We start from the raw sequence: 20,154 nt of genomic DNA, 5'->3' as shown, positions 1-20,154 counted from the left end.
ACCCCCCACCCTGCCCCTTCCCCTCCCCACGTCACCGCCCTGCAGTTACTCCTGCTACCGACCGCGGCTGGTTCTATCTACACCTCCAAATTCCAGTTTTTCCCCTCAAAAGAGATACCCTTTCAATTGATTTCTTATAGAATCCCTTTGCCTAGTATAGACTGTTTTTATCACGGAATAGGAATTCAGGCTTGGAAAATGTGGTCATTTCTTCTTCATAAAGTAATTTATTATTGATAAAACATTTAGAGATTTCACACAGCATAACCCCAGCCAGCTGCATATTCCATTGTGAAAGTAATGTTTGCTGCATACCCTATTTATATTACGATCATTGTTTTCATTAACTGAAGAACAAATAGCCCACAGGTGTTTTAAATTGCTACAATTCAGATTTCAATCAGACCTGTATTTGAATCATTGAGCACAACATCTGTCAGGCTGCCTACTAAGCCATTCATATCCTTCATGGCCAATTTGTAAAATACTTTTAATTCGAAGATAAATGCATACATATTAAATCCACCGGTGAAGGGGGCAACCCATTTGTCAAACCATGTTTCATCCATCCTGAACTGATTACACAGCTTGCATTGGCTATCATTAAATGTTAATTCTTCCAGAGGCATCTTGGCACAACTGACTAAATGTGTAATGATTAATGTGTATAGTAACACTGCATCACCTATGTTACTTACCCTTAGTTCTAAAGAGAGGTTACATTATTCTTATTTTCTTCTGAACTATGTTCAAATAATCAGACCTGCTTAAAATACTGCTATTTTTTGCACCCAGGACTGTGGCCAAAGGGAACCTAGTACGGCCATATTGATTATTATTGATTTTGATTCCCCTGAGGGGGCATGTACCAGCATCCAGGGCTGGGGGGTAAACATTGCTTTCAAAACAAATTTGAAGACTTTCTTATTTTTCTAAATGCCATCAGTATTGAAACTAAAATTAAAGACCTGCACTGTGAAACAAACTTTAGACCATTTCTTCAATTGTCGGATGATCAGTGAACTTTCTCCTGAATGGTCCCCTACAAAAATGAGTATGATGTGAGTTTGATTTTAATGCTGCATGAGTTATGGTATTGCTGGAAATACGTAAATGCGAATTTTACTCATCACTCATCCTTTTTTATAAATGGCCCTGGTCGCTAAAAAAGTTACTTCATTTTTTTCAAACTATCCTTTCAGAAACGTCTATAAACTAACCCCTGATTCATTTTTTAACTCACCGGATATTTGGTAATTTTTACCCTCAGGCCATTGGGGTTCTTTATTACGTTAGTGCTTCCAAGTAGACTTTATTAATTGTTCATAGCCAAACAATGACATCATGTGGGTCAGTAAGGCTGGTACACTTGCACAGGGACTCACACTAACACAGGGGCACCAGCAATGGTACACCAACACTTCCACTAGCACACTTTGACATGAGAATTAACACTGGCATGGAGACACTGACAGCATGCCTTGGGGGGTACCGCCATTTGGATGCTAAAAAGGGACATCTGGGTGCTGCTAAATGGACACTGTCACAGAAGACACTGAAACAGAAGCACCAATATTGATATAGGAACACTTATATTGAATGCTGTCATAAGGCACAAACAATAGTGCTCAGGCACTGACCTGGGCAGTTTCACTGGGAAATAGAACGGGGTAATAGGCCTGTCCTAGCTTTTTATGTGGAATCTTCACACTCGTAAACTTATTAACAAAGTGCAGTTTTGTGAATACTGAAAAAAAGTAAACTTACACAAATGTGTAGGTTTACGATTGTGATTCAGGCCTTATGTGTTTATGTTTACGTAGCCCTTCTGCTAGTCTTAAACTTAACCTCTCTGACTGATTGATATATTGAATGATATCTTGTAAAGACATGGGCTACCTAAAGTGTCTTTAGCTTCTTCTGTCACACGATAAGCTAAAAGACTTAGATAGTGATAGGAGAAAAGATTTTGTCTTGAAGAAAAAAGCAAATCAAATATATTTGTATCAGATTATAAATCTTAATGATGGTTTATCTGTTTTCTAAGTAAAGGAATAACATTTTTCATTTGGGAAAAATAACTTTCTTAAATTTAAATTGAATGAAAGAATTGTTACATTGTTGTTAAATAAGCAAAGTTCTATTGCTCATTCCACTCAATTCACATAGTATGTGTTGCAATTGGGTTCTGCCTGTTTAATTCCCTCTGAGTTTTTGCATTTTGATCACGATGTTTTTGGACTTTTTACTTCGGCTGAGTCTTAGTACTTCTGTCGCACCCACAGTAATCACATAGTAAATGGATTGCATGTGTTTGTCACCAGTATCTGCCTTTTACGATAAGGCCACTGCAAATTGCTAGGGTATATGGCACTTGGCTGGCTACATGTGAACATGTGTGTACACGTGTGCACACATGTGCTCAGGCTGTATGTGTGAAACTACTGTTGTGCGCTGGCCGGTTACTGTGCAGAGGTAGCCTAGTGCAAATGGGACTCTGCAAGGTTAGATGTTAACCTGGGATAGGTCTTATAATGTTAGTGTCTTATTAAGCTACAAGAACTGCCCGTAAACACATAGGGGCATATTTACAATAACTGGCGCATCCCTGCACATCAGCAGGGATGCGCCAGTTATTGTGCGCCACAGCTCCGCCACCATGGATGCGCCGCATTTACAATGCGGCGCACCATGGGGCAGAAAAGGCACAGATGCGTGATGCATCTGTGCCGTAAAAGTGGCGCATTGCTGGAGTTGCGTCGCAAGCGCGACGCAACTCCACCAAAGCTCTGGGGGCCCCTTTCTTGTGAATGCTGCGTCAATCCTTACGCCTGCTTCAGGCAGGCGCAGGGTTTTGACGCAGCATGGGCCTAAAAGTGACTGAGTGAAATCTTGTAGATTTCACTCAGCCACTTTTAGGAGGCGTTCCTGCGACGGAACACCCCCGCCTGTGCAGGAACGCCTACTTCTGGCACAGGGCTTTACAACGTGACGCATCTCCCAGATGCGTCACGTTGTTAGTACCCCGCACCATGGCGGAGGATTTGCGCCGCCGCTGCGTCACAAAAGTGACGCAACGGCGGCGTAACTGAGGCGCAAGGGGCTTGTAAATCTGCCCCATAAGGTCTGGGTATGAATACACTAACAAAACAATTGCGCTCCTAGGTATAATTTTGAAAAAAAATCCAATTATTCAATGAGCTAAATAGCCACATGCAATTAATGCTGTCCACACTGAGTCACGCATATGACCAACATATGTGTTTCTCAAAAAATTTATCAACTTTTGTTAGAGTATAAAATAAAACATTGCATTCACTGAACATAATAAAAAATGATGTGCAAAGTGTCCCCAGTGAACCAGCTCCAAAAGAAAAAGAAAACAAAATATTTAACTATAGCTCCAGTGCATGTTTGTTTCTCATTAACACAACTACAAAAGATCACAATGAGTATTCAATGGGCCATTTAATGGAACCACTTGTTTGTTTGTTGAAGTTGTCAATGACCAGGTTTCATCAGAACTAAATGAGAGGGCACTATTTGCAAAAAAGAAAAACTGAATGGATCACAGTTAGAAAGAATATGGGGAAGGTGGTCAGGTCAAAAAAAATTGTAAAATGTAAAGATTCCTACCTTACATCCACAAAAATGTGCAGGCCTACAGCTGCTCCACCGAAAAAAATAACACCTTTTTATCACCCTGCTGGAATGACCAAGATTTAGTACTTATTCAGGTGGAAGAATTATGACCATAAAATAGATCAAGAAATGCAAGATTAGCTATAATGGCATCAACTGTTCATGTCTAATGCCACCCCGGAGGTACAGTGGGTGGGCCCAGTATGAGGTCCTCCAAGTGGGGCCCAGCAAGAGTTGCTGCAGTCCAGAGTTTGCATGCTATGGTGTGCAGCGGAGTGCGGAAGACTGGACCTGAGTTCTATTTGCCGGCCCTTTGTGTCGCAAAGCGTGCATGCAGGGCAGGACATCGTGCTCAGGTATGGTCTCGTAAGCACCGTACTTTAGTCATTTGAGCATACTGGGTCTATTTGGTGATGGACTGTTTGGAAACACCTGACAATTCCCATATCAGGACTTACAAGTCACAAAGTGTATGGCTCAGGGCTCCAAAGGGTTAGTGATCCAGAAGGCCTGGGTCTGCAAGCCAACCATAACCTAGGTCTCCCTTCCAAGGTCTGCTGTGTCGAAAACTGCATTCTACATGGTACTGAAGGCCCATGACAGCTACCCCAGCTTGGCTGGTTGGACTGGGCCTCAGGTCAGAGCCTCAGCGTACACTAGGATGGATGCCCTGAGATATGGTCCCTCTTCTTCAGCCAACAATATTGCAAAGTGCCCAGGACAGTGTCCCTCATGCACTGGAAGGCCTCCCCTGCTTGGCTGGGTGGAGCAGCTGTGACTTAGCCCTGGGCCAGGGTTCCAGCTAGCCGTTATCCTGGGCTCTATCCTCTGGCCTGCAGTGTCACAAGGTGCCTGGGACAAGACTTTGCAGGCCCAGGGAGACCTCCCCTGCTTGGCCAGGTTGAAAAGCTCCGACCAACCCATAGTTCTGGCTGGCCATAGAGTTAAAGCCCCCTGGTTCTGGGCTCCCTTCTCTTGTCCGGTGTTTCATAAAGTGCCTGGGAGGGGTCCCTTAGGCTAAGAAGGCATCTCCTGCCTGACAGGGTGGAGAAGCTCTGAATGAACCCTAGCTCAGAGAGCTGGTGGGCCCTGGGTGTAAGTCCCCACCCAGGGATCCCTTTGCCAGCTCACCATGTCACAAAGTTCCCTGGATTGGGTTGTGTGGAGCTGGGGTGGCCTCCCCATGCCTGTCTGGGTGAAAGGATCTCACTGGGCCCTAGGTGAAAAGCTCTCACTGGGCCCTGTGATAGAGCTCAGCTGCCCTTGGGGTGGAACTTGAAGCCAGGGCTCCCTTACTGAAACGGCTGTGTCACAAAGTGTCCGGCATGTGGTCCCTGCTTCTCCACAGCATAACATCCACACACCAACGGGTTAGTTGAAAGATATAATGTGACTCTTAAATCATAATTAGAACTCTACCTGAGAAGAACTTCTTTTGGTCACCCACAAAGAATTCCTACAGAAGTGGGGAATGTTTTTCTCCTTGAAACCTAAGCAACGAAACTTGCCAGCCGCTGGCGAGCACACATGAGACTTGGCAGCCGCTAGCACTCTTTCTGTGCTCTTTTCATGACTTTGGTGAGCGACCATCGCTGCACCTCCAGTAGATTTGCTACTCATGAAGCAGTTAAATCTACTTGAAAAGGCATTTTTAAGTTACTATTCTAATCCAAAAAACTGTTCAGGTTGTTTTTTTAGTGCAAGAAGCCTTTTTTTATTTTACTTTTCCAACAAGAATGAAGTGCCCCTGAGACTTCAACTTCTTTTTCCTTGCCAGCAGGCTTCTCATAGTGATTTGTCCATCTCCTGGTCACTTTGCATTGGAATTTGGAACTGTAAGGATCACTTTCTTTATCTGCTGCATATATGCCATTGGATTTAAGTACTTTGTACTTTTATTTTATTTTTTTGAATTTATTGTGGTGGGTGGCCTGAAGGTTCAGAAGGGGCCTAATTATATTTTTGCATTTAATTTTTCATCTTTTGTAAAGGAACAATGTTGTACAGTTAAAGACGTTTTCTGCATGTCTGTTAAATCTGCAATATTCATTTATTTTAGCATGTGACCTGCATGTGTTATTTGTTGCGGCCATGCCTCCTTGCTTGCTGTTGTTGCTTGACCATTTAGTTGGTGGCCATTTTGTGTAGCCAGCTAGTGTGCTTTTGCCATAGGCCTGCATGTATTCTTTGTTGTGGCCATGCCTCCTTCCTTGCTGTTGTTGGTTGACCATGTGATCTAAGGCCATTTTCTGCCACCACTCTTTTTTCTAGTTTTCAAAAGGAGATTGATAGGAGAGGGCTATGCTTTTTCTATATTTGTTCATTGTAGAATTTGCATATTAAATATTAACAGTGTTTCATATTATATGCATTAATTAAATTTTTCACCTGCGCCTTCTTGCCTTCAAATGGGTTTCTCATAGTCCCCTAGTACACCAACAATTTTTTTTTGCTATTTATTATTTTTTCTTTTCATTATTTTTTTCTTTTCTCTTTTTCTATGAATTCTTTTTTAATAGATTTTTTAAAAACATTTTCCAACCATCTGTCAACCACCTGCAGCAATAGGTGCGCAGCCTCAAAACAGCATTTATTTGATAAGAATTATAATTCCATTTTAGCTTGGATCCCCTGCCATGGGTGCCCACTTACAAGCATTTTTAAGGATTATTCCATTTCCCTGGACCCTATTGCCTGCTATAAATGCACACCAGCCAGCTTTTTTTAAGCATTATTCAATTTTCCCCCGCACCTCCCTCACTGCCACAGGTGTCTCACTTATATGCACACAAAGCAAACAGTTACATCTGTATATTGTTATCCTGATTTGAAATTAAATATTGTGTTCTGTTGGTGTGGTTTGACTTTGGAATGCAATGTTGTTGTTAATTATGTAGAATAATGATGATAAATTAAGTAACCACACTACATTATATTATCTGTACTAATTCAAACTGCAGCAATTCCATGTTTAAATAAATGTTATTCTTGCTTCTTTGCTTTTAAGTGCCCAAGTGACATCACCCAAGGATCTGCCAGAAAGTCATGTGAGTCCTCCAGTCTCTTCTGCTTGTGGGGTTTAGTGCTACTGCAAACTGACACCTTCATGATTGCCCCAAAAGAAAGATGCTGCCAAGAAAGTGTCCAATGGGTAGGAGAAGACTGCACCATCTTCTCAAAGTCCCTCTTCTGATGAGATGGACACGGATTGGACACCGGCTGAGTACGAGACACACCATGAGAGGCTCAGGAAATGGAAGGCTCCTGAAAGCCTTACAATTATGAAAGGTGGTGAGGATGACAAGCCAATCATTGTGGAAGCTGACTCAGAGGAGACCAAAAATACCCCTCCTAATTCACCTGCTCTAAAGGATGTGGCACACCCACCATCGCCAGCGCCAGCTACCATATTTGTAAGACCCATGTTGAGACCTGCATCCACCACTAGCTAAATATAAGTAAACACTGCAGAGAGCCAATCATTGACACACCCTCCTACCTTCAGTTCTTTGAGCATTGGTAGTGGCACTAGTGGCCCACCGAAAAAGTAATCCGCCCCGATTTGGGCCATCTTTACAATTAGCAAGCAGGAGGATAACATTGCAATATGCTCCATTTGAAACCTAGTGTTCGTTGAGCTAAGCTTGATACCCACTATGGAACTGGAGGCCAAGGGACCTATTTGAAAAACAAAATCACGCACTCCACAGGGAGATGCACCATAACCAACCGTCTGCACGTGGTGGTAGTTAAGGTGATGTGAAATGGGAATTGGTTCTGGTGCCTCCGATCACAGTAGGAGGTGAAGGTAATGAGTAAAAGCACAGTGACATCTTTAAGTGAAGCAGCTCTACACCCAGCATTGTGCCAGATTCATCACCCGCCTCAGCAACCTCGCAATGGCACAAGAGTCCGATAGAATCCTCACAGCAGCATGTAGTGAATGTCCAAACACCTGCTGGTTCACATTCTGTCCAGATGTCCCCTGCATCCGTGCCACCAGAAAAGACAAAAAATCCAGGCTACTATTACGGGCATGTTTAGGGGCCATGAGGAACCCTATGAATGCAACCATCCATTTCTACAACAGGAAGCTGGCTAAAATAGTAGTGATGGAACTTCTTCTATTTTCATTCGTGGAAGGAGAGTTTTTTTCAGAGTTTGTGGCAGCCATATGCCCAAAAATGGAAGGTTACCAACATTACATACTTTGCTAGAGGTGCTGTTCCAGCGCAACATCATGATGTGCAGGAATTGATTGGACAAATTTTGCAGCCGAGTGCTGTTCACACTATCCTTCTGATCACAGACATGTGGACCATTTATTAAACCACTGGTTACATGTGTATCACTGCATACTGGATCTATTTTCTGAGGGTTAGGTAACAGATATCTACTGGTAGTGCTGAAGATACTTTAAAGAGTATTCGGTGGCATGCAACAGTAGCCATGTTCACCGTGGAGAAATCCGATACAACAGCAAACACCTTGGAAGACTTTAATAGCAAGATGTTTGAATGGGTGTGACTAAGAGGGCTCAGAACTGGGTTTGCTGCCACAGACAATGGCAGTAATATAATTAAGGCCATGGCAGATGGAAAGTATTTCAGGGTATTGTGTTTGGCGCATTGCTGCCTACACCAGCCACAAGAATATCGGCAGCAACTACAACAGGAACACAAGAATTGGCCACAACCTCTGCTTTGAGTTGGTATCAAAGGCAAGGCTTAAGTCCAGTGCAGAGGAGAAGGCAAAAGAGGTCAAGCAAGTGACAATGACCATCAAGAGGATTTTCCATGAGTATTTGGATAACCAAGGAGAGGTCTATGTGGATCAAAACCCATTGGTGTATTTATATGCAAGGATGTGCCAAAGGCCACCACTCTCTACACCGACATCAACAAATCCCTACTCCCCAAACTCCAAACAATACAGAACACCACAGCCAGAGTCGTCCTCAGCATCCCCAGGCACGAAAACATTAGCCAACACCTACGTAGACTCCGGTGGCTCCCCATGGAGAAAAGAGTCACTTTCAAAATCCTCACTCATGCCTACAAATACCTACACAACATCGGACCCAAATACCTCTTTTTGACACAAAAAATTACACAAAAATTTGGTAAGGGTTGTACATGAAACATTACTAGGGACTTTGTCCCCCTCTCACTGTGGGACCAGGGTGCCCATATCTCTGTGCATCTGGCATCTTTTTTGACCTCTCAGTAGTAGCACCATCGCATTGCCCCTCAAATATTCCCTCCTGGTACCTCAAATTTGGGAGTGCACCAACCCATTTCCAAATCTTTCAGTGACCAGAACAATACCCTTCCTATTTTCCCTCCATTTGCATTCTCTCAGTTACCCAGATGCTTCTGTCACTGTTCAGTCTTAAGTTGCCGGTTGGGTGCACATTGCTTAGGTATTCACTATCCAGGCAGCTGCCTCTCGGTACAGTTCCTCAGCCTACTCAGATTATACTTCTTATGTTTTCCCTACTCTACAATTTGTGTTTTTCAAACATAGATGACTGAACGTTTAGATACACTAATAACTTGGGTCCCTGGGGCTGAAATACTGTTTGAAAAGCATTTACTTAACTGTCTTGCTATTTTTCTTAGTTTCCTACTGCAACATATTGCTGATACTGTGCTGATCATCGCCCTGATGAATATTGTGTTGTTGTGTAGTGTTTGTCTTTGTCACACCTGTTGGACCCGGCCTCGTAGCATGGCTCTACTTGTCCCCGCACCACCTAACCTGGTACCTGCAGCCCCGAGCCCATGGCCTAGCCGATCCTTTCCACCAGAACACACGCACCCGACCCGGACATCCTCGTCCATGGCCTCTCTCCCTTCGGCCACCCCGGGCCCGCGTGCCCCCTTCATGCACCAAGATGGCCGCCCGGCCCCAGCGCGACCCGGGCCTAGCGGCGCCACTCCGGCTGGAGGACACCCCGCTTGCCAGGGGATGAGAGAGGGAGGAGCAGTTTCTATCGCACCTCTGAACTCCCCTGGGACGATGAGTTTCGATCGGCCCTCCGGCCTCCCTGAGAGCTGGCTCCACGCCTGCTGGGTGTCTGGGACTCCTCCCGACCCGGCCCTGAGAGGATCAAAAGACAATGGCAGGAAACCCCGACAAGCGACCCCCAGGTGACAAGACCCCTGCCTGCACAGACTCCGGACATCAAAGAGGGGTCGCCCTATAACAAGGGGTGCTCTGAGACTGTCCGGGAGATTCGACGCTGGAACAACGAGAGCCTGCTGACGCGGTCGCAGCTCCTGGAACTTAGAACCCCCTGAGCCCTGCTGAGTGACTCGCGGCTCTCTGAAGATCGTAAGACCTCCGAACTGTACCTGAGCCCTGCTGAGTGACTCGCGGCTCCCTGAAGATCGTAAGACCTCCGAACTTGTACCTGAGCCCTGCTGAGTGACTCGCGGCTCCCCGAAGATCGTAAGACCTCCGAACTTGTACTTGAGCCCTGCTGAGTGACTCGCGGCTCCCTGAAGATCGTAAGACCTCCGAACTTGTACCTGAGCCCGCTGAGTGACTCGCGGCTTCCACAGACTCCACTGGTCCCGCCGGACCCCAATGACAACAAGCCTACCCCCCAGCTCGAGGATTGTGAGCTGTGCGCCGGGTACGTCCTTGCCGTGAACCTTTTACCAGAGACTGTCCCGCTACCCCCTACCCCTTCCGAGACTCATTGAGCCCGCGCGCTCCTTGTACATATTTGCAGTGCTAACCTGTTTGATAAAGAGTGATTCCTAAGAACGCACGGTGTGGTGTTTCTGTGTCGTGTGGTGCCAGAAGTACGATCCTCGATCCGGGATTCCTCCTCCTGAGGAGTCTCCCGCCAGTGCCCGGCTACGATACTTTGAGGGTGGGTCTCAGGGTAGTCAGGACCCCCTTTCCGGGCTCCTCTGAGGTCGCCGTCTAACAACACCTTTCCCCAAACCCCTTTTCCAATCAATTCTTCAAAACAGTAATTCTTGTGACTTAATTTACACCATAAATGGATCACACACTTGGTGGAGCTGATGTGGTGAAAGTGGCACCAACTCACTGCAGGATCTTCTATTACCTGAGCAATAGCCCATAACCATGCATAAATGGGATTAGATTAGATATTGAGAACATAATTTGTCACCATCATCATTCAAGATTTGAGTTGTGTAATGCCTAACCCTGTCAACTCCACTACTACTCTGAGCTAACCTCTCCTCCTGATTTGAGGAGTTTGTGATATAAGGCATTCTGTTTTTTTATTGTGTTTTGGTGGTAGTAGTTTTATCTCACTCTTTGTAAGGCTATGAACATATATAACCCACTAGCCCTGTGTTTTTCTTTAAATTTAGGTGCCAGTGATAGCGAATCCTTTTGATTAAACCTACAGTTGGAGCTCACCTAGGTGGGAGTGGAACCTCATTTGTGATTCTTTTGGAAAATATTCAGGTAAGGGAACTATGGAGTGAAGTGAACTAGTTTAGCTAGTAAGTAAATACCTTTTACTGCGGATAGTAGTACTTTTACTTTCCTTGTTTATCTAGGTTGTTGTAGCCATATAGGCAACTGCAGCATGCACTACCCTCCTAATGTTCAACCAAAAATATAGTTACAGAGGATAGTAGGAGATGGGTATAACGAACTATAACTAACTGGTGTGCTATACACATACATTATGAAAATCAGATTAAAAGCAGGCTTTATGAAAAGACAGTACTGCAAAGTAAAAGTAAAACACAAAAACTACTTCAGACATAAAGTAGAAGATTTTTTTCATTTAAACTTTCAGCAATAAAAAGTAAATCCACCCTCTCCACCCACAACAGGCCCACCCCCTCCCCAAACAAATCTCCCTGCCCCAACCAATGTCTAAATGTCCAACAAAAATCAAAAGGATTAGTCCTGGTCCCAACTCCCATCCCATTTCCCACCCTATCCACCCACAAGTCCCTCCCACCAAAGCAAATTTTAAAAAAGGGGCTAAAGAAGAGTGTACTACACGCAGATCAGAAGTTTCTTGAAGTGCCCCTCAGTTCATGCCATTTGATTTTTTAGCTGCTCCAGCCTCTGCAGAACATAGTGCTGGAAAAGGTTGTCTGAGCGGGAGTGGGCAGCAGTGGTGATGGGATGGGCAGCTGCCAGCTGCCGGTGGAGCTTGTGTTGTTCTTGCTACAGGTGCTGGTGTTTGGCTGAGGCCCTGGGAAGCAGCAGCGGCCTCCTCCACCTACAGGACCACCAGCCACTGAAATTCAGCCGGTATGGCCTCCAGCCTCTGCTGCCTAGTAAGTTGCCAACCAGCAGGAGTAGCTAAATCAAGAAAGAAAAAGCCAGTTTGTAAATAATGCTCTGGGCAAAGCACTTGTTTAAAATTATATAGTGCTACAGTAGCAATACATTTCTTGTCTCCTAGGGCAATTCAAATTTGATGTGATTAGAGTCACAGACAAATTATACCCACACATGCCTCACATAAAAGCCAAATTGATTGATTTACTGAAAGGAATTGAGACATCATACCAAGTTAAAAAAAAAACTATTATTTTTTTTGCTTTGAAAGGCTTTGCTAGTGAAAAACTAAACACTTTGGTGCCGATTAGGATCCTGGAAAAACCCGGTACGAACCGTCGGACGGAGGCTTTTCTCTGTCCGACTCGTACCCGGTTGTAAAACTTTACAAACATGCAAGTACGATTCGCACGGAAACACTATTTCCGTACGAGTCATACAAAACACCAACCGAGGAAAATAAACATACAAATGACATCCGGAAAAGCGCCGACGTGACGTCGAGACGTATGCAGCCTGCGTTCCATGAACCAGGAAGTATGATTCGCACCGACGTCATCCCGCACGGAGAATATTTTCCGGCAGCCAAAAACTGCCGGGAAATCAGGACGACGCGCACAAGGAGCACCTGTACGCGACGGACAGACATGGACCCGAACCTACGTGTCATCCCGGCCCTCATAGCAGTCGACCTCATCTACAGGTACCGACGCAGACACCGCAGAAGGTCAGAACAACACCCAGGGGCAAAGGGGGCGGGGCAGGACACAAAACCCCCACCCAAGTCACACAGCACACATGCCCTGGACATACCTGACCGCCAGGCCCTGGTCACATCGAGGGGGTGGGGGCATGTCCAGCAATGCCAGCGTCCGCCACAACGGAAGTGGGCGACGACGTGAACCGGCAACACAACAATACAGGTACGTACCGTACCCATGCCTCAAGAGCGTGGGTACGAGTCGTACCATGCGCACACCCACGTCACCCCAACAATGGCAGTACGGCCAGTACCCATGTGCCAAAGGCCTGGGTACGGGCCGCACAAGCATTCCACAGCGTGGGCATGGGTACGTACGGACCGTAGCCTCACCCGCGTATGTATGGAGCGTACCCCCACCCCAACAGTGTATGTACGGACCGTACCCCTACCCGGGTATGTATGGAGCGTACCCCCACCCGCGTATGTATGGAGCGTACCCCCACCCCAACAGTGTATGTATGGAGCGTACCCCCACCCGTGTATGTACACCAGTGTATGTACGGACCGTACCCACACCCGCGTATGTATGGAGCGTACCCCCACCCGCGTATGTATGGAGCATACCACCACCCGTGTATGTATAGAGCGTACCCCCACCCCAACAGTGTATTTACGGACCGTACCCCCACCCGTGTATGTACACCAGTGTATGTACGGACCATACCCCCACCCGTGTATGTACACCAGTGTATGTACGGACCATACCCCCACCCGTGTATGTACACCAGTGTATGTACGGACCGTACCCACACCCACGTATGTATGGAGTGTACCCCCACCCCAACAGTGTATGTACGGACTGTACCCCCACCCGCATATGTATGGAGCGTACCCCCACCCCAACAGTGTATGTACGGACCGTACCCACACCCGCGTATGTATGGAGCATACCCCCACCCCAACAGTGTATGTATGGAGCATACCCCCACCCGTGTATGTACACCAGTGTATGTACGGACTGTACCCACACCCGCGTATGTATGGAGCTACCCCCACCCCAACAGTGTATGTACGGACCGTACCCCCACCCGCGTATGTATGGAGCGTACCCCCACCCCAACAGTTTATGTACGGACCGTACCCACACCCGTGTATGAATGGAGCATACCCCCACCTCAACAGTGTATGTACGGACCATACCCACACCCGCGTATGTATGGAGCATACCCCCACCCCAACAGTGTATGTATGGAGCATACATGCCCAGACGCAGGAGGGGTGGGTGTAGAGTCCTCCCAGCAGTGCCCAGAGGCAGGAGGGGTGGGTGCAGAGTCCTCCCAGCAGTGCCCAGACACAGGAGGGGTGGGTGCCTATCACTCCAAGCAGTTCCCAGACGCAGGAGGGGTGGGTGCAGAGTCCTCCCAGCAGTGCCCAGACACAGGAGGGGTGGGTGTAGAGTCCTCCCAGCAGTGCCCAGACGCAGGAGGGGTGGGTGCAGAGTCCTCCCAGCAGTGCCCAGACGCAGGAGGGGTGGGTGCAGAGTCCTCCCAGCAGTGCCCAGACACAGGAGGGGTGGGTGCAGAGTCCTCCCAGCAGTGCCCAGACACAGGAGGGGTGGGTGCCTATCACTCCAAGCAGTTCCCAGACGCAGGAGGGGTGGGTGCAGAGTCCTCCCAGCAGTGCCCAGACACAGGAGGGGTGGGTGTAGAGTCCTCCCAGCAGTGCCCAGACGCAGGAGGGGTGGGTGCAGAGTCCTCCCAGCAGTGCCCAGACACAGGAGGGGTGGGTGCCTATCACTCCCAGCAGTGCCCAGACACAGGAGGGGTGGGTGCAGAGTCCTCCCAGCAGTGCCCAGATGCAGGAGGGGTGGGTGCAGAGTCCTCCCAGCAGTGCCCAGTCACAGGAGGGGTGGATGCAGAGTCCTCCCAGAAGTGCCCAGACACAGGAGGGGTGGGTGCCTATCACTCCCAGCAGTGCCCAGACGCAGGAGGGGTGGGTGCAGAGTCCTCCCAGCAGTGCCCAGACACAGGAGGGGTGGGTGCCTATCACTCCCAGCAGTGCCCAGACGCAGGAGGGGTGGGTGCAGAGTCCTCCCAGCAGTGCCCAGACACAGGAGGGGTGGGTGCCTATCACTCCCAGCAGTGCCCAGACGCAGGAGGGGTGGGTGCAGAGTCCTCCCAGCAGTGCCCAGACACAGGAGGGGTGGGTGCCTATCACTCCCAGCAGTGCCCAGACGCAGGAGGGGTGGGTGCAGAGTCCTCCCAGCAGTGCCCAGACACAGGAGGGGTGGGTGCCTATCACTCCCAGCAGTGCCCAGACACAGGAGGGGTGGGTGTAGAGTCCTCCCAGCAGTGCCCAGACGCAGGAGGGGTGGGTGCAGAGTCCTCCCAGCAGTGCCCAGACACAGGAGGGGTGGGTACAGAGTCCTCCCAGCAGTGCCCATGGAACGCGAAGGGTGGAGTAGCCACAGATACAATGCCCACAAATGTCAGTCAGGTGCACAAAGACCCTGCAGTACATGTACCACATGTGTGCGAGTCTGGGAGTACACACATGCATAGCGCCTAAAAGAGAACATGTCCACATGAAGTCATGTCAACAGTCTACATATACAAGTACAGTCGTCACCAAGGATCCCACGAATGATGCAGGTGGAGACATCGCTCAGCATGCATGTGCAAAGTTGAAGGAGTCGGTCACACCCCCAGCTGATGCAGACACAGCTCAGCACCACATAGTGGAAACACCCTGCAGGGAAGATGTGAGGTTACACAGAGGAAGGAACACACCTTGGGATGATGTCACCATGCAGTAACTGCTTACATGAACAAAGTAATTTAGCCAACAGCTTGTGATGGTACACAGATACCAGGGTCCACCCTATGACCAGCACAAGACTACATTTCCCACACACCCAACACATTATCACCACCCAAAATCATGGAGCAGGTCCACCAACAGCGATACCAGATAAACAGCAGTGTCCCAAGGAAAAAACAAATTGCTTTATTCAGCAGGATGTAAGTAAGAATCATCATAAATGTCAATATATACAAGGCCCATAGGGCAGTCCATGACTCCAATCCGGATGGGGGACACAGTGGTACGTGTGTCCCCTAGCTTGCCTGCACAGTCAGACTCCTTTGTCTTCCACAGGGGGGGGCATCATGTTGGGGGGAAGGACCAGGCACCGCAGGGACAGGAGGGGCAAGGGGAGGTGTTGTGGGTGCAGGGACGGACGACTCCAACACAGGGGGTGGGGCAGCGCTAAAGGTGGATTCGAAAACGGCGCTGCACACTACTGCCAGGTCGCCCAGCATCTCCCCTGCACCCGAAGGAACCACAGGCCCCAAGGAGGAGGGGGGGTTGGAGGGATGGGTCGCAGCGCTACTGGGGGGGTGTGGACAGGGGGGGACTCAACTCCCCTGCCGGTGTCCTGCCTCCACTGCTTGCGGAGTGGTGCCACACTGGGGCTGATGGATGACTGGGCAGGACTGACCCGTGTCCGACTCTTGGCCAGGAGAGCTGAGGGGAGTGGATTTGGAGGGTGGTGGTCGTGAGGAATGTGGACTCCCACTCTGGCTGCGTGTCTTCCGTTTCCCACCCGACCCAGTGGGTGTGCCTACTTCACCCTGTGTGTGCGTGCCAGGAGGTGTGCGCTTTGCCTTCCCTGCTGGTGTGGTGCCTGTGTCTGGTGGGGTGTGTGCATGCTGACGTCTGGGTGTACATGGTGCTGCAGGAGACCCACTGCTGCAGTCAGTGTCGAGTCAATAGACCGCAGCAAGTTGCGTTGGTCAGACTGCGATGCTGAAATGCCCTCCAAGTATGCCTCCATATTGTTGAGCACTTGGCTGTGGCCATGGAGGACATTAAGCATCGCAGCCTGACCAACCTGCAACTGCTGCAGGATGTCCACAGACTCGGCATTGGCGGCAGCAGTGAAGACAGGGGCAGGGGGTGCGGTGCCTGGCAGGAAGGAGACACATGGTGACCTAGCACGCCAGGAAGGGACACGAGCAAGTGGGAGGCCGGTGATGGCAATGGAGGGGGCGGGGAGAGATGTTGTGCTGCTGTCAGCTGTTGGAGCAGCCTCCGCCCCATCGGAGAGCTCAGCCTCGGACCCGTCAGCTTCATATTCTGTGGTGGCAGTGGACAGGTCCTCCGGCTCACTCCCCTTGGCCTCAGTTCCACTCGATGTGCCAGCTAAGATGTCACTGCTGGCACTGGTGCCCGGTCCCTCCGCACGGTCCGTGCCGGTGTCTCCATCCGTGTCCCCCGACGATGCTGTGGGCAAGGTGAATAAACAGGAATTAATCAGACACCTGTATACATATGTCACATGAGTCAAATCTACATAGGTTACAGTGCATAGCCTGAAATGAAAGATGAGTAACATCTACAATACATATATAGGCCCTGCAACACACAGTTGGTTCACCTACCATGCCACTGAGAAACTATGGAGAGCATGACACATTTGCAAATTACATGATATGGATTTGGACAGAGGAGCCAGGCTCTGGGGACAATCCAGCACTGCATCTGCACCACACAGCGTTGCCGTAACTAGGGATGAGCAGGGACCATCTCCATGAACTTGAGGCACATGCTGCAAAGGTAATACTTAAAGACATGCCCAACATGAATGGGACACTGCACCTTGAGTGTATGTCCAGACAAACATCACACACTGGCCAGACCGAGCAATGAGATTTCAGGTGTCGACATGTAGGCCTTGCCCGCACCAACCACCCCCTACATGAGACTTGCATCTCTTAGTCTGGGAGAAATACACATGGGCTGCCAGAAACCCATATTGGACCCAAAATACCCCATGTGCGCCTGTACAACGATCTCATTTACAAATGGCCATCATCAGATAATTGTAACAAGACACACAGGCACTGGCCACCGTGAGTATGAACGAGGAAAATTAGGTCAGGCTGTACAGTGTACAGTGGACACTTGTAGAACACGTTACGTAAATATACATGGTGCCAGGGGACAATGGCACAGAGCACATCCTATGCTGTAGACACTGAGAGTGTCCACATATTGTGATGACACACATGATACCTAGCAAAATATGCCCCAGGGGACAGTAGTGGCCACAATATTCCATGGTCCTGAATGGTAATTACTGCAACACAGGCCACCATCCCTGCACTCTGCGTATCGCACACTCATGCACATCATGTCACAGGCCACAACGTAGGACATGCTTGCTGTGAGGCATTACACTTCAGAGACATACTCCTATGTCTGGACTCAGCATCAGTGCCAATTGACATGGACCTCACAAGTACTGAACTGTACAGGGCACAGGCAAGGTCCCAAAACCTGTTACACACCACCCCCACACATGATGCTGCAAGCATTGGTCACATGGATAAACTGCCAGCCCAGATGACCTTGTGAAAGAGTGACTACACACAGACCAGGGAACACATGGCAAGGAGGGGAAGGGAGGAAGGACAGCACCGCTATACTGTGGGTGACTTGACCTGCACCGCACATTTAAACACTGGCAGTGTATCCATGCAACTGCGCACTTACAAATGCTGGTGACACACAACAAATACACATGTACCTACCCCCTTCCTGCTGCTGCTTCTCCCGTAAGCGCCTGTCCATGTCTGGAAAGACCACCGCCAGCACACGCTTGTGGATGTGGTTCAGACGGCGACGCCTATGGTTCTTAGGGCCCACAGGTGAGTCCCCCAGCAGGACCCGTGTGATCCTCCGCGTCCAGCACCGGATATCCTGCCAGCGTTTTCTCACCTGGGCCAGGCGCCGCTTGCGACCCTCCGTCCTCCTCACGGCACTGACGGCGTCCCTCCAGATCTGCTCCTTGGCAGAGGCGCCTACCTGTGGGGTTGAAACAGTGAGACTACATCAATACACCTGCCACATGTCACAGAGACACACATTAGAACAATTTTTCTGGTTTCACCAAGGCATAGTATGCAGCCAAAGCATTGCACCATTGTCATTGAGACTTTTTTCTCTGTGTAAGGGCAAATGCACCACGTGCCATAGAAAGTACACAGGTGGCATGAGGGGTACGACACAATAAATGATCCAGACTCACACTGTGCATCAGAAGGTACACCAGGATTATGTGCAGCACCTCAAAGCAGTCACATGCCACAGGCCACTGACGCTAACTCAGCAGAGTACACAGACACACACAGGCACAGGACATACACCTGCCATTGCCAAATGCAGCTACAAACCTCACTCTGCACATGTGCCACTGGACTGGGGGGGCTCACAGGTGTGGGGCTGGCTCTGGACGTCAGACACACAGCACTGCTCCCTGCTCGCATAAGATGGGCAGGGTATATCCATCCCTCATGCAGCTGGGGTGCTACACTCCACATATGCACCCACCCACATGACAGGGGACTTACACACACACCGATGTCCAGTTTACGCCCACATCATGTGGACACTCTCAGCACAGGTACACTGAACAAACACACATCTGTGGGTGCAAGCACCTGTCACACTGGGGTGACCACAGAATCACATGAGGACTGTAGAAGCAACATTCCCAGGAGGATTAGACAGGCAGAATGTGGCATGGACCATGCAGTGATTGTCACAGTAAACACAATGAAAGTGAGGACGGCAGACATGCACCACAGCATGCTCTTGATGGGAGACATCAGGCATTCCCCCCCCCCCCGGGACCCACTCTACAGTACAATGCATGTGTGTCACACCTGGACACAATGCCAGAAGTCCCAGTCACAAAAAAGGGACACAGTCTGTGCTAGTGGACTCTGCACTCACCTGAAACCCTGGTCGCCCATACAGCATGGGGTACTGTGGGAGGATCACATCCAGCAATGCCAGATTCTCCTCCAGGGTGAAAGGCTGGGCCCTCTCCACAGACCTTGACATGGTGCCAGGGAATCAAGAGCAGCAGCAGTGTTGTAGAATCAAAAGATGTGCAGGCAAGTGCTCTCTCATGGGACCTGGCTGCCTTATATCTACCTTGCTGCCCAGTTTCATGCACAGGAGTACAGAGTGATTGGTCACTCACATTAGCATCCTATGTTTCCTCCAATCCCTTTAAACCTAGCACAGTCAGTGGCTTAGCTTTTTTTTTTCTTGAGCATGATGTCAACTCCACAACCACTTTGCAACAAAGTAGATTCTTTCAAACCGATTTTTGATGGGCACCCGATGAAAAAAATTCAAGCTTTAAACTTGGTCTCCATGACCCACCAGCATGCATGTAGGGCTTTATACTTGTCCCTCATGTGTCCCCTATGTAATTTGTAGATTCACACACAGGTACGGTGCGTTCCGGGGCCCTAGGGCACCCCAAATGCATAGCAACGGGCCGTACAGGCGTGTGTACGCTCACTATCACTATGGGTGTGCTCAGGTATGCGTACCCATTGTGATACGGACCGTACACACGCGTGTACGCTCACTATCACTATGGGTGTGCTCGCGTATGCGTACCCATTGTTATACGGACCGTACACACGCGTGTACGCTCA

The sequence above is a fragment of the Triturus cristatus genome, chromosome 5_1 (genome assembly GCF_964204655.1).
Source record: "Triturus cristatus chromosome 5_1, aTriCri1.1, whole genome shotgun sequence".
NCBI lineage: Eukaryota > Metazoa > Chordata > Amphibia > Caudata > Salamandridae > Triturus > Triturus cristatus.
This window is presented reverse-complemented; position numbering follows the sequence as displayed.